Consider the following 14,653-nt stretch of genomic DNA (forward strand, 5'->3'; position numbering starts at 1 on the left):
ATCTAAAGCAAGGATCCTTGTCAAGAAGGTGCCACCCATCAGGTCACACCAACATCATCTGGGCAGAGAAGGGGAGCCCATGCCAGGCACCTCTATCAATGTGGACTTCTCATGTGCTCCTTGGTCCATTTCTGTCCCTAACGTGCAATCCACTATGTTAATATAATTCCCTGTGCCTCCTGCAGCTCTTTCAGGGTGGCTGTGTAGTAGAGTCTAAATCCTCTTTCAGCATTCATGATATATCAGGGATTAGAGTATTGAATACAGTGATCTTCTAGTTGTAAGAGGCTATGGTTTCAACATCTCTCATACTGAGAGTTTTAAACCAGTTGTGTTATTTTGGGGCAACTTATTTAACTTTTCTATACCTTAGTGCCATCATTAAAATTGAGTTGACAATGCCCAGCATCATAATGTTATTTGGAGGATTAACTGAGATGATGACTGTGACTGACAGTGACTGTCGTAATTCCTGACCCATTACCGTACTTCTTCCCAGAAGGCAGATACCATGTATTATTGTACTCCCCCAGCAAAAACCAAATGCCAGACACATTTTATATAAGAATGAACAATTAATCTGAATAATAAAAATAAGGCTTATTTATAAAGGTTAAGTTGAATAGTATATACATGCACATATATGCAAATATATATAATTCAGATATTTTATCTTTCTTAATGCTTACATGACTCTAAACTCTCACAATTTTAAATTAAAACATAAATATGACATAATTGTAAAATTTTCAGCTTTATACATCAGCATTTTACCATCATGAGAAAAGATATTCTTTTTCTTCTTTCTAATTTCCCCAAAGTTAAATTTTTAAAACATAGTTTACTATAAAAAAAAATCAACAAATTAGCACTGAATAAATTGTTCTTTATTTCTAGTTAATTTATTTGAAAAGTTGATATTTTATGCTCTAGTTTCTGGCGTGAGATATAAAACGTGCCACTGCTCTAAAAAATATATCAGAAAATTTTTTTCCACAAATGGCTTTTTTAGGAAAAAAAATTATAATTAACAGGATCAAAATTTCACATAGTTCCACATCTCTAAACTTATATAGAAATTTAATGATTACATAACTTCAACCATATCACCAAATACACTTCTTTTACTAGCATGCATCAATATCCTCCCAATTAAAATACTCTGTAAGACTGCCTACAGTATTTCAGATCAAAATAGCTTTTACTGAAATAGACTTTCCTGCCTCTCTGATTTAGCATCTCACTTTCTCTTATTGGCAGATGGTTAGCCAAGTTCTATTTAAATCCATATGTCTTCCATAGGCATCATACAAATACTGAATTAAAAGATGAACAAATGTTTTAAAGCTAATCAGATTAGCCTTTAAGTGAAAAAAGTAACAAAGTGGAGTTTCATTTCCTGCAAATGACTTTTACTACATCACGGTTAGATGACTGAAGGAGTTACATCCCCGTAAACTACCCAGACAAAAATAACTCACTGTATGAGACAAGATTACAGAAAAAGACTTTCCTGACTTTGATTATTTTTTTCATGAATCCTTCCTCTCTGCATGAATTCCAATCCTGGCAGGCAATAAATCTGGTACCAGAGTGATAGTATAGTGTAGGCATGGTTCACCATCAAGGCTAAGAAGAACAGAAGAGCAGAATACTTCACCAGCTTTATTTCCATACAGCTATACCCTCTCTCCCTCCTTTACTTCCACTAATTTGCTAAAGGGTCAAATAAACACACAAGAATTCCCACTTGAGGAAAAGAGCTCCATGCCTTTATAGATTTCAGTTTCATAAATATAACCTGTACTTTTATTCATCTCTTCTAGGCAAAGAGATTAAGATGATGAGGTTGAGTTTGTAGTACAAACATCGTATGCATTCCTGAGTTCACAAAAGCTTTCATATTCTCGTATCCAGGTTTGTCTCTAGTTAAGTCATGCTGCAGACTTAAGGAATAATAATCTACTAGTATCTTTCTCTTTTTCTTATCACACTTTCTGGGCTATATGCCTTTGCTTCTCTGACTTGGTCATAAAATGATATAGACAAATGGTCCCATTACACATTTCTGGTTATCTTGAGCCCAGTATCTAATATTCTAAAATATCTCCCTTCTTTAGAAGGAAGCAGTATATTGGTATGGTAAATCATTCTTCACATTTTTGTCTCAACACTTGCCAGCACTGTGTTCTATAAACTAATAATATAGCTGTGTAGAAAGAAGACTGATTAAGTTCAACCAAAATTGAACCTACAGTCAATTTTATTAAAAAAAGAAGGTATATAAAAAATAAATTTTGGAGTCATGATTTAACAAATAGACTTTTTAGGTTTGAACTGAAATTTTTAAAACCTAGAAATGCACTGGCAGATTGTGTCTCTAGATTCCTGTGTCACAAAATTCTATAAAGAAATCTCTGTTTCACCAGATAACTCAGAAAAAAGGGATATATATAGATATATATGTAGATATAGATACAGGCCAAGTGTTAAAATGTTCCATTAAAGCTCAAATCCTTTTTATTGTTATATGAACCGTAAATTGCTGTAATTGATTTTTTCCAGAGTAAGTAACTCACTAGATAATCTTATACCCTAAAGGTTATTGGAAATAATGCACAAAGTAATAATTTACTAATTCATCAGTCCTAAAAAGAGTATACAAATAATAATCAATTTATAATTATAATCTTAATGGTAGAAAATTTACACAGGCGGTATGGCAGTCTCATACAGCAAATAAAATATGGTTTTCCAAATTTTAAAAAATGCATATTTCCTCATATAATTCTATTCAATTAAAGATATATTGATTTTAGACCTCCTAAAAGATTAGCAGTATAACAGGGCCAACAAGAAACAAAAATATAAAAATGCACTGCCCTCAGGAGCTCTCAGTCTGCTAAAGGAGGAAAATTTGCAAATGGATAAATTAAAAGAACTAGTATTTGCAGTATCTCTCATATCTTTGTTCTACTGTGTCCCATACTTGTCTAAAAGCTCCTTGCTTTTAGTGGAAAAACCTCAAAAAAAAAAACACTCACACACACACACACACACACACACTCACACTTCAATGAACTTCAATTTCAAGCCCAGGGAGTATCACATAAACCCCAACATTGCAATGAAATTGATACATTAAAATCATAAGAACTGGAAACTACATGCATGCCAACTCAATCCCATGTAAACCAAAACCACCATGTTTGAAACTCAGCATGTTTGTTCATTAAAAATAGAATAACCAAGACTTCTGACCGAACCAGAATACTGTGCAGTCAGTGTTGCCAGCCATAAGAAAGGTCAGACTAGCTTGGGCTGGTCCACTGGATCAATCGTCTGGACTGGGCCTGTGAGCCCAAGTGTAAACTCCAACTGTATTGTTACCTATTTCCAAGACTTTCACCCACTATATAGTTAGGTTAGCTATTATGACACAAGTGCAGATTATGATTAGAGCTCATAGTCCTTCAAGTTTGGAAATAACTACTTAAAAGCAATCTAGATATAAAACTTAAAAGGTTTGTTTAAAATAATGGAAAATTGGTATACTCAGGGTAGTTCCTTTACTTTTAAAATGATTATAATACATCTTCAGACAATTTTCAAAAGAACTACCATAAATTCTGTGATCATCACACAACGAAGTGTGGCTGATTTTTTAAAAGACATTTTAATTTGTACTTATTATAACAAAACTTTTAATAAGCATATTTTTTTCTTAACATTAAATGGGTAAATAGGCTAGTAAAAAGTCATAAATAGGCCTATCTCTCAAATCCAAATTGTTTACAAGAACTGAAAGCCTTAAAGCTTGGAAGATTTTAATCAAGACTTCCATTAACCCCCTACCAATATCCCAGGGATTGTAGGAATTTTAAACAAAAGGGAAAGCAGAATGCTTTTAAAATGACTTAATGTGATACAGTATTAAGATATGTAACAGTGTTAGCGATTAAACAACAGGTGATATATCACAGGCAAGCATTTCTCTTTTTTCCTCAATTATAAAATAAGACATTAAACAAGACTTGAAAATAAGCCACTGGGTTAAATCTAAGAGAAATGATTAGCGAATAAATCAGAACACCAATACATAAAACTAAAATTTGATAGTTCTTATATATAATGAATCTATCCGACAGGCATAGTAAATACGGCATTCATTTTTAAATGGGTATTCAAGAATCTTTTCATGTGTATTTTTTTCTTTGATAATATGTATATATGACCCTAAGTAGTAGGGCTATTTTTATTTATATCTGAATAAACGCTATTTACATATATACACACCCTACATATATATTTATATATTTAAAAGAAGATAAACATTTTGAAGTTATTTACATAATTAAACAATTAAATTTTTATTTTAGACTTTGATTTAAATACCCACCTTCTGTTCTAAAACGCACTCTTCTTTTAGTTTAGCTGGTTACAATAAGATACTTAAAGCATGCATGTCTTTGTGGTGTTTCTGAATCCTATCAATTACGAAAAGACTTTGACATACCCAGAGGATCTTAAAATTTGATCTCACAAATGTCAAAACAGTAACTTTCACTGCAGAGGGGGCCTCACTCATTTTTTTTTAACATAGATTTTTAGTTGGAGTGAAAAGTTCAACTTCTGCTTAGATTCTCCGTAGGCTAGTGTACTACGTTTCTTAAGCTTTCCAAATACCACTTCTCAAGAACCAACTGATAAGCAACCTCTTCTGGAACACTGTCTTGATAGATTAATTGAGAAGGGGTCATTTCCTTTTCTAAATTTCTACAACATTTTGCTATTTTTTGTTGTTGTTGTTGTTGTTGTTTCTCACTCTGTGGTACCTGACACTCTTTTTTTCTTGTGCTGTAATTGGTTTATTGAACATTATTTTTGCTACTGGTTTGCAAAAGTCTTAAAGAATCAGTGTCTATAGCTTAGTCATGGTAATGTTGCTCCTATAATATTCTGAACAAACTAGGCTTTCAGTTTATATTCAATTATTAAATGAATGTCAGTTAATTTGGAAGTCATTCCAACTCCTCTATTCCCTATGACAGCCTACGTTTCCAGCTATCCATTAGATATTTTCATCTGAATGCCTTACAAACTTGGTAAGTACAAAACCAGCTTCATTATTTTACCCTCACAAAACAGCTGACTCTAGAATTCTGCTAATGATACACTGAAAATAAATATATGCCAGACTCCGTGGCTCACGCCTGTAATCCCAGCACTTCGGGAGGCCGAGGTGGGTGGATCACCTGAGGTCAGGAGTTCGAGACCAGCCTAACCAACATGGAGAAACCCCGTCTCTACTAAAAATACAAAATTAGCCAGGCGTGGTGGCGCATCCCAGCTACTCGGGAGGCTGAGGCAGGAGAGTCGCTTGAACCCAGGAGGTGGAGGTTGTGGTAAGCTGAGATCATGCCATTGTGCTCCAGCCTGGGCAACAAGAGCGAAACTCCATCTCAAAAGAAAAAAAAAAGAATAAATATAGTAAAGCATGTGAACTTTGAAGCCAGGCTACTTGGACATGATCCAGTTTGATCCAGCCATTCACTAGCTGGGTGACTTTTGACAAGTGACATAACATCTGAGGCTCTACTTCCTCTCTGTAAAATGGAGAAAATACAGCATCTATATAAAGGGGTTATAATGAGGATTAAATAAGTTACTACAAACAAAGAGTAAAGCCTTGCCCATAGTTAGTCTTTATCAAAGATTAGCTATTATTTGTCTCCTTTCAGTCATCAAAACTCAAAGCCTCTTTTTTGTCACCCGCACATATAAACTTTGCTAACTCTTGAAGACTGTCTGCTCAGCATAGCTACAGAAATCACTTCCCAACATCATTATCCTAGTGTAGGCTCCCTGTTATTACTCATAGAGTAAGAGATCAGCCTACTAATGAGTCTTCGTCACCTCAACCCTGTCCACCTCCTTTCCATGTCAACCTATGTAAGATGGTCACATTAATCCTATTAAAGGTTTCATCAAATTATCCTTTGCCCAAATCCTGGAATGGTTCCCTATTTCCTTCTGAGATAAAGTTTTTCAAATAAACATTTTAGAAAATTATCCTAACCTTTATGTCAAGTCTTAGCTCCCCATACTATACTATACCTAACTTTTCATCAAGCTTTTCTCTTTCCTATATCCTGAAAATGCCCCTTGTGATCTTACATTGTTTCCTCTATATTGGCTTACCCTTCATGCTGTCATATTCACCTGCTAAAAGTCCGGTCTTCCTTTCCGAAACAAGCTCAGAAAACCTTTTGGGACAACTAAGTCGGTTTTCTCAACACAATGTGATCTGTTCCTCTTTAAACAATCATAATCATTCTCGTCTCCCTTCACCTCTTTTATGGAAGTCTGATTGTATTTTAGCTGTCACCATACCTGTCTTATCACCTACAGCTAACTGTATATAACTTGAGTACAGAAATATTGATATACTCATTTTCATACCCTTTATAAGTTCTTCCACAGTTCCTGCCTGAAACCCAGCAGGTGCTAAATTAATATTTATCGGACAACAAGAAACTTTAGAGACCAGTATATCAGGCACTAACTCTACAAAGTTATCCTCTGCTTTTTCTATTTCTATTTCTTTCAAGTTTGAGTATAGGTTAGTTTGGTCTAGTGAATATCTGTTCTTTGAAAATAAATCCTGAATCCATATGAATACCAATATATTTAAATTCGGACACTCACCAACACGCATTCCAATCCCACAAACAGAAGTGTGTCTTGTTAAAATTTCATGAACTACCAAATATAATGAATCTCTAGTGTTATGAAAGGACTTTGCCTAGAGAAGTCTAATGCTTGGAGAAGCAACTGAAAAGAGACAGGACATAGAATAGTTTTGTACTCTTTGCTTTAACACCTGATTTTCATTCTTATCTTACAATAAACTGTACAAATAGCTGTAAGCAAATGAAAGAAAATTTAAATATTTCAAAATTCAGTTTGTGCACCAAACACTTCACTGAGTAGTTACTGGCATCAACTTCATGTGCTCACCAAAACACATTAAGAAATTTGACACATTAAGAAATGTTTTGGAGGCAGTTAAATCCCATATATATATATAACTTTATAAGTGCATTGTCCTATGAAATATTCTCTGAATGTCAAAGTGACTGAGAAATCTTTCAATTATGAAAGTAAAATCAATACCTGGCTGATTCTTTGCTGCTGCTCAAGAAATGCACCTTATTCAAATAATCATATTCACTTTTTCCACTATAATAATGTTTAAAAAACTTCAGGGTTTCTATTTCTTAGCTATCACTGCAAGGCAATTCAAAATAATGGAAGCCAAGAAATAATACTGTTTTCCTGTTTCTCAGGAGTCTATATACATGATCTGGTAACGTGACCTATGCTTGCCAATAAACTCTACTACTGTGTGGTCCCATAGAGGAGCCTGACTGTTGGGACGCCAATTCTCAAAATTTAAAATTGCAAGCAAGTTGCAATTATTCAGCTATAAAGATACTAAAAGTGGCACTATTGATAATAGCAAAAAATAGAAATAAATGTCCAACAATAAGAAATCGATAGACAATTTTTCTAGGACAACTAGTACAACATATAGTGATATACTATGAAGTCAATAAATATGATGTAGCAGAATATACGCTGCTATAAAACAGCGTGTAATTTATTAGAAAGTGAAATTAAAAGTTATTTAATAATAAACATACAAATCTATGTTTGCAGGTGCATGTCTATGTGTGTGAGTGAGCATGTCTGAGTGTGCATGTGCATGTGTGTCTGTGTCCAGAAGTAAATACATTAAAAACGTTGAAAACTTATTTTCTTCTTTTTGCTTGTTTATATTTTCTAAAATGTCTATAATGAATATATATCTTGATAGGAAAGATAATGCCAAGAAATCCTAATTTAACACCCCTTTCTCTTTTCCTGGACTTTTTCCAATTTATTTCTCCACTTAATCCCTAGCCTCACCCTAGAGGCCACCTTCTCTCCTGAAACCCACATGAGCTAAGTAGAAATTTGGTCACTTTCATCATGATCACCCATACTTCAAATAGTTCATATATGAGTAATGACATATGATCTCTGAAGGAACATAAAGAACAAAGATAGGTTTATAGTTTTAAGATTTCAGTGGGATGAAACTGAATTATTCACATCCATTAAACAGAGTTTGAATGATTCACAGCCAATTTTATTTTTATAATTGTAATGAAACAGCTGGGATTAGAGTCTATTCATGGACTCATAAGAAATTTGCACCCCACCTACTAAAATTAGTTTCTGCATCCAAAATTCTGATTTGAACATCTGACTGTGAACAAAACAGGCATCATCGCTCAATGCCAAGAAACTGAGGAAGGAGACTTATTAAGCATGTCACTTTCTCACAGAATTATTTTCTCATTGTGCTTACTGTCCTTTAACTTCATTCATAAGCAGCCCCTTGACATGATTCTTTTGTAGCAAAGTTGTTTCCAAAGAATGGGCTTTCTTGTACAAGATAAGTTCAAATAATACAATTTTTGAAGCTTTCAGACTGTGTGTGTGACAGTTGCTTATAACTTATGGATTCTCAGCCACTGGTTGGAAATCATATTTAAGAATTTGTAGTTCATATATATATATAGATATAGATACAGATATATATCTTTGGACATCAGCATCATTATGTCTAAAATATAAGATTTTGTCTTAAAGTTGCCTCGGGTATCAATTCATAGATCTGAATGTTTAAGGTTTTAAAGGAAATTTACTTGACTCTAGATTTGCTTGACTCTGCAATTGTAAAGAGATTTGAGAAGCTGCATACTTCAAACTAGAATCTTCCAAAGCAGGAAACAGTATATGAGGCTTGAGTGACTCACCCAGGGTCACACGGCTAGTTAGTCACAAAGTGAATCTAGAACACAAAGCCTCCTTTCCTCCAATCCAGAGCACTTTCCACTACATCACAAGGAAAGAGCAAAAAGAAAACATAACATCTAATTTTACCAGAAAATAAAATACAGGCAGGCCTGAACCACAGCCAGAGTTAAATGTGGAGCATACCTACCTCCAAACCCAGCTGGAACCTCAAAGGTTAGTATATATTTTAGACTCTTCAAAAATATTTTAATCACATGTGAATTTGAGGAAAGCTCTGATTTTAAAAACTCAAAAACACTCAGTAGTCACACAGCATAAAGTTATGACAGTATTAGCTGGATAATAAATTTGTAGACCACAAACTGTCCATCCAGACAATTTACACTTTAAAAACATCCAACCTTCTTAGAATTAGTTTGTAAGTCAGGCAAAGAGGACAGATTTTTCTGTATTACCAGGGAACTTTCAGGTAGGCAATTTCTGACACTAAGATTTAGATAAGCCAAATATGTGCATCTCCTAAAATATAGCCAGTATTGCCTTCAATTATACCATGATTTTACAAACAAATATACTTCTAAAATGTTAACAAGTAAAGTTTTTTTTCACTGTTCAATGTACAAAAGAGGATGTTTCAAAAGTTCCACACTGAGTCTTTTTTTAAAAAAATAGCAAATAATTATTTTTAAGTAAAGTGAATGTCTTTCAAATGCAGTGTTTGTACATTTTTAGATTCCATATAGAAGAGTGGCTTAACTTGTTTGTCTTAAACATTCATAAATAACATCATACATCTTTTTATAAATGTATGGTTAAGAGTGGCCTGAGAATCTGTATTTTTAGCATATAGGTAGCACAAATGCAATGTTAATTCAGAAAGTATTCTTGCCCCTGCTTCTTCAAATTTTCATAAAAAATAATAAAAATATTCTATAGTTAGCAATAATATATTGCATATTTCAAAATGGCTAGAACAGAGGACTTAAAATGTTACCTGCACATTGAAATTCTGATAAATACTCAAGGTAATGGATACCCCAAAAACCCTGACTTGACCATTATTTATTCTATGTTTGCAAAAAATTCCCACGTATACCTCACAAATGTATGAAATATTATGCATCAATAACAGAAAAAAGCATATTCTGACATTCTGACAACTTTATCAAAGAAAAATACTTAACGAAATCAATGTGCATTTAATATATTTCAGCAAAAAAATAAAAACAAAGATAATTAAATGCCATCTTTTAAAGAAAAGAGAAATCAATTCTTTTCTCTTGTACTCCCTCAAAGCCCATGCCATTACCCACACATGCGACATACATCGGGGGAAGGCGAAAACTTCAAAACTGGTTTGACAAAGCGTGAAGGGTAGCAGGAGCATCATCCATGGAGGCAAAGCAAAAGCAGAGAAAAGAGAGAAATTATTCGCCCGAGAAAGGCAAAGCCTGAGTAGACTGCTTTTAATTAAAACCCTTGACTCAACTCTGCTTAAGAAAATGAGTTCTTCTTACAAATCAATTTCTCTAAAGAATAAACTATACTGCATATGCAATATAAAGTAAGCTTATTATACTATTTACCTTGTATCGGACATGTACTGTATTCCATATATGTGATAAAATTGCCACTTGCTTTTCTCCTAATTTTTTGAATCTATCATTAAATATGTCAATTTACAATTTAGAAGTTAATCCTTAAATATTTCTAGGATATTTTTCCCACGCATTTTTTATAAGCCAAATTATTTTATACTTTAAAAATTACCCCTTTAGATAGCAGTGACTTGGACGTTAAATACCATTTGTTATAAACCATGTACTTTCTCATTTAAATAACTGGAAATATACTACATGAAATTATCCCAAAAAGATGATAAAGCAACAGAATAATATGTACAAGGAAGTCCTTCAAAATGTCCTTTATAATTAAAAATTGGAAGTAGCCTAATTGTTCATTAATAAGGAATGTCTTAAACATACTAGGATGTCACTATTCCATGGTATAATGAGGCACAAAAATGAACATTGTGGGATGTATTTGTTGATGAGAAAAGATGTCCACAATACACTGAAAAATTAAAAAAGAAAATTATAAAACAGGGAGGTATATGATCCTATACTTGAATAAAATATATATTTAAATATACATAAAGGATACATTAGATGCCAAAATATGAACACGAAAGTATTTATAGGTTGGAATTTATGAGTGGTTTTCATCTTCTTTACAGTATATTGTATTATCCAACTCTTTCGCAATAAGCATGTATCACTTATATAATTTCAAAAAGGTATTTTGTTTTGTACATACACACATAAAAAACGTGTATGCTTAGATGAAACAAATTAATTCTGAAACTGTAGAAAGTCACCCAAGTATTTATTAGCAAACCATATTGAACCAAAAGAGGCTATGCAATGGTTATGAGCAGGGACTCTAGAATTGCCAGAGCTAGAATTTAATGTCTGCCATTATAAGCAGTGTGATCTAGGCAAAATACTTAATATCCAAGCCTCAGTTTACTCATTTAAATGATGGGGATAATAATAGTTTCAACCTCAAAGAGTTCTGGTGAGGATGAAAGGAATCCATCCAGTAATAAATTAATGGAAAGGTAGTAAGCTTAATCCTAGAAACTGAATGCTAAATTGACAACCAGTTATAAATATCCGTCTATTTTAACCAAATATTTTTTGTAATGCTTTCCTATACAATTGTTTTAAAGTAGTTTCACCAGATTTTCTTTTCTTCATTAAGAATTCAAATTTAACACCTACAAACAGGTATTCTTGTGTTACCCAATGTATATAGCTACAATCAGAAAGTTAATTCCCTGAGATTCTATGTGCTTTGTCTACCAAGACTTTTTTTATGATCAAGCATCAGTCTTGTATAAAAATTTAAACTAAATGTAACACTACAGGCAAATGCAATTCAATAAATCATGTTGTCAGGGATCTTATCACTTCCTTCACACAAAATATCATTTTAACCAGAAATCTATTTTAAAAATCTTTTCCATTTTGTACCTAAATTCTCATAAAAGTTTGATTCATAATCAGTACCTTTTTTAATGGTAGCAAAATTATAAAGTGTATTTTGCCTTTAAAAATAGATATCTATAGTGTATATACTTAGCATTTTCTGGTTATTCATGATGTTACACAGATATAAATTTCCATGGTAGAAAATGGTTTATCCTTTTCCTAATCAATATGTCCAAAGTAATTCTTCAAAATTAAGAAACTGCCTTTTTTAAAAGAGGCAAGTTAACATATAAAATTACAAGTGAGGAGGCATTTAATCATTCTGAGATGAACAATGATGCCAAACGCTCAATTTATCACAAGTGTGCTGTCATCAGAAAAAACAAAACTAAGATCCCTTTGCGTCACTCCTAACCACTGATATAAAGCTGTGTTCCAGACTTCCCTGTATTTGTAAATTATAGTTCATAATAAAAGTCTATAAGTAGTATTGCTTCTCCAAAAGGAAAAAGGGTCTTCAAACATCAATGAAACAATTTGCCTTTCCTTAAACTGATAACACAACTAGATACAGCAGTACCTAGCTTGCCAAGCTTCCTTGAGTTAACAAGCAGAGCAGTCTACTAATCAATGCCTTTGCTTACAAACACTTAAGGAAAGTTTTGAACAGTATCTAAGGGAAGGGAGAGAAAAAAAAAAAAATATATATATATATATATGAGAGACAATGGAGACAATATTTACCTTTTTGGTGAAAATAACAAAATCCCCAAAAATCCAAAATAAAACTTCGTTGTGGCATTTTAGGTATTAATGTGCCTGTAAAATGGACCCATCAGACTGGGCTCTGCCGGAAAATTACCAGATTCACATCAACACTACATACCTCATTTTTGAATCATTCTGGCCCTGTGCTCCTAAAACTTGGGCCACCTTCTGTATACTCTTCACTTCCAACATCTAAGAATGCTCAACAATGGGTTCTTTTGGGGGCCCTGTTATGTCCTGACTCATGCAGTCCATGGAAAAGAGAAGCCAAGCAAAAGATAGTTATATAGGAAATAATGAACAGATACTGCACTAAAGGATAACATTTCACAGTAGCTGCAAACCTACAGTCCAATTCACTAAGATACATCTGCTTCACCTGCTTTAGAAACCTGAGCCAGCAGAACTATGCCAGACCTCACAAACAGCCTAGGTTACAAAAACATTGTTGTTGTCATTTTTCAAGTGCTATTAATGTGGGTGGGAGTGTAAACTAGGGCAGCCACTATGGAGAACAGTATGGAGGCTCCTCAAAAAAACCGCAAACAGAGCTATATACATGATCCAGCAATCCCTCTCCTGAGTATTTTTCCAAGGGAAAGGAAATTAGTATATTAAAGAGACACCTGTACCCCCATGTTCACTGCAGCACTATTGACAATAATCAAGATACGGAATCAGCCTAGGTGTCCAACGACAGATAAATGAATAAACAAAATGAGGTAAATACACACAATGGAATATGTTCAGTCATAAAAAAAGAATAAAATTCTGTCATTTGCAGCAACGTGAATAGAACAGGCGAACGTTATTTTAAGTGAAATAAGCCTGGAATAGAAAGTTAAACACTGCATGTTCTCACTTATATGTGGAAGCTAAAAAAAAAAAAAAAATTTATCTTGTAGAAACCAAAAACAGAAGAGAAGATATTAGAGGATAGGAAGGGTAGGGGGAAAGGGAGAATAGGCAGAGATTTGTTGAAGGATATGAAGTTATAGCTAGACGGGAGGAGTAAGTTTCAGTGTTCTGTAGCATTGTAGGATGCCTGTACTTAACAGTAGTATGTAGTTTCAAATAGCTGGAATAGTGAATGTCCCTAATACAAAGACATTACAAATGTTGAGGTGATGGATATACAAATTACCCTAATCCTTCCACCACACATTATATGTATCACAACAGCACTATGTTCCCCACAATATGTACAATTATTGTGTGTGCATTAAAAAAAAAGTGCTTTAAAAAATGTGTGGGTTAATGAAGCAGACTTATAGAAAAGAAATTAGATTGCTTGAAAATCTCATTAATCAAACTAATAAAACCAAACTTCTATACCTATGGAATATGGAACGAATTTGACAACTTTCTACTGTCAAAAATGGTATATAAATGTAAAAGATGAATAACCAATAAATAAGAAAAAGCTACTTCACTTTTACACGGTAAAACAGAATTGTCATGTTCACTATTACACATAATGAATTTGATATATGGATTGTATTTTTAAAATCTAAACTAAAACATATTTGAGTTTAAATCATATATTTTTCAAATAGATGTCAACAGAAATACATCTATATGGCACAGAAGCAGAGACATGTACAAGGATTTTTCATCTCTGCATATAGTCAATAGTTTTTAATCATTTATTTTACTCTCAGGCAAAGAAAATATCAACTGCTACCTAAAGAGAAACTACCAACAGGGCCTAAAGTCATGGCTTCATAACCAGTGTTTAGAGAGGTATATACTTCCCATTTTTCCTGATATAGTTTGATCTCTTTGGTATTTTACTTATGCACATGTAAAAAGTCCAAGTCGGGTGAGAAAACAGTTATGTACATAAACATTAAGTCAGTGCTACCTCTTTGATAACTGGAATTTTGCTTTCATTTTAATTAAATATGAAGCAAAACAATGAATATCACTTTTCACTTCAGACCATCTTTAGTTAAAAAAAAGCTCCTGCAGTCTTCTGTCAGTGGTTGTAAAGACATTCAACATTGTCACTTGTTTAAACGTCT

At 33.3% G+C, this 14,653-nt stretch overlaps 1 protein-coding gene across 8 annotated transcripts in view; it reads right to left on the reverse strand.

Annotated features, from left to right (window-relative positions):
- Positions 1-14,653, reverse strand: part of TRPS1 (transcriptional repressor GATA binding 1) — a 266,411-nt gene that overhangs the window by 163,885 nt on the left and 87,873 nt on the right. The gene's annotated exons all lie outside the window — the stretch shown is intronic.

This window comes from Pan paniscus, chromosome 7, assembly GCF_029289425.2.
Source record: "Pan paniscus chromosome 7, NHGRI_mPanPan1-v2.0_pri, whole genome shotgun sequence".
Taxonomy (NCBI): Eukaryota; Metazoa; Chordata; class Mammalia; order Primates; family Hominidae; genus Pan; species Pan paniscus.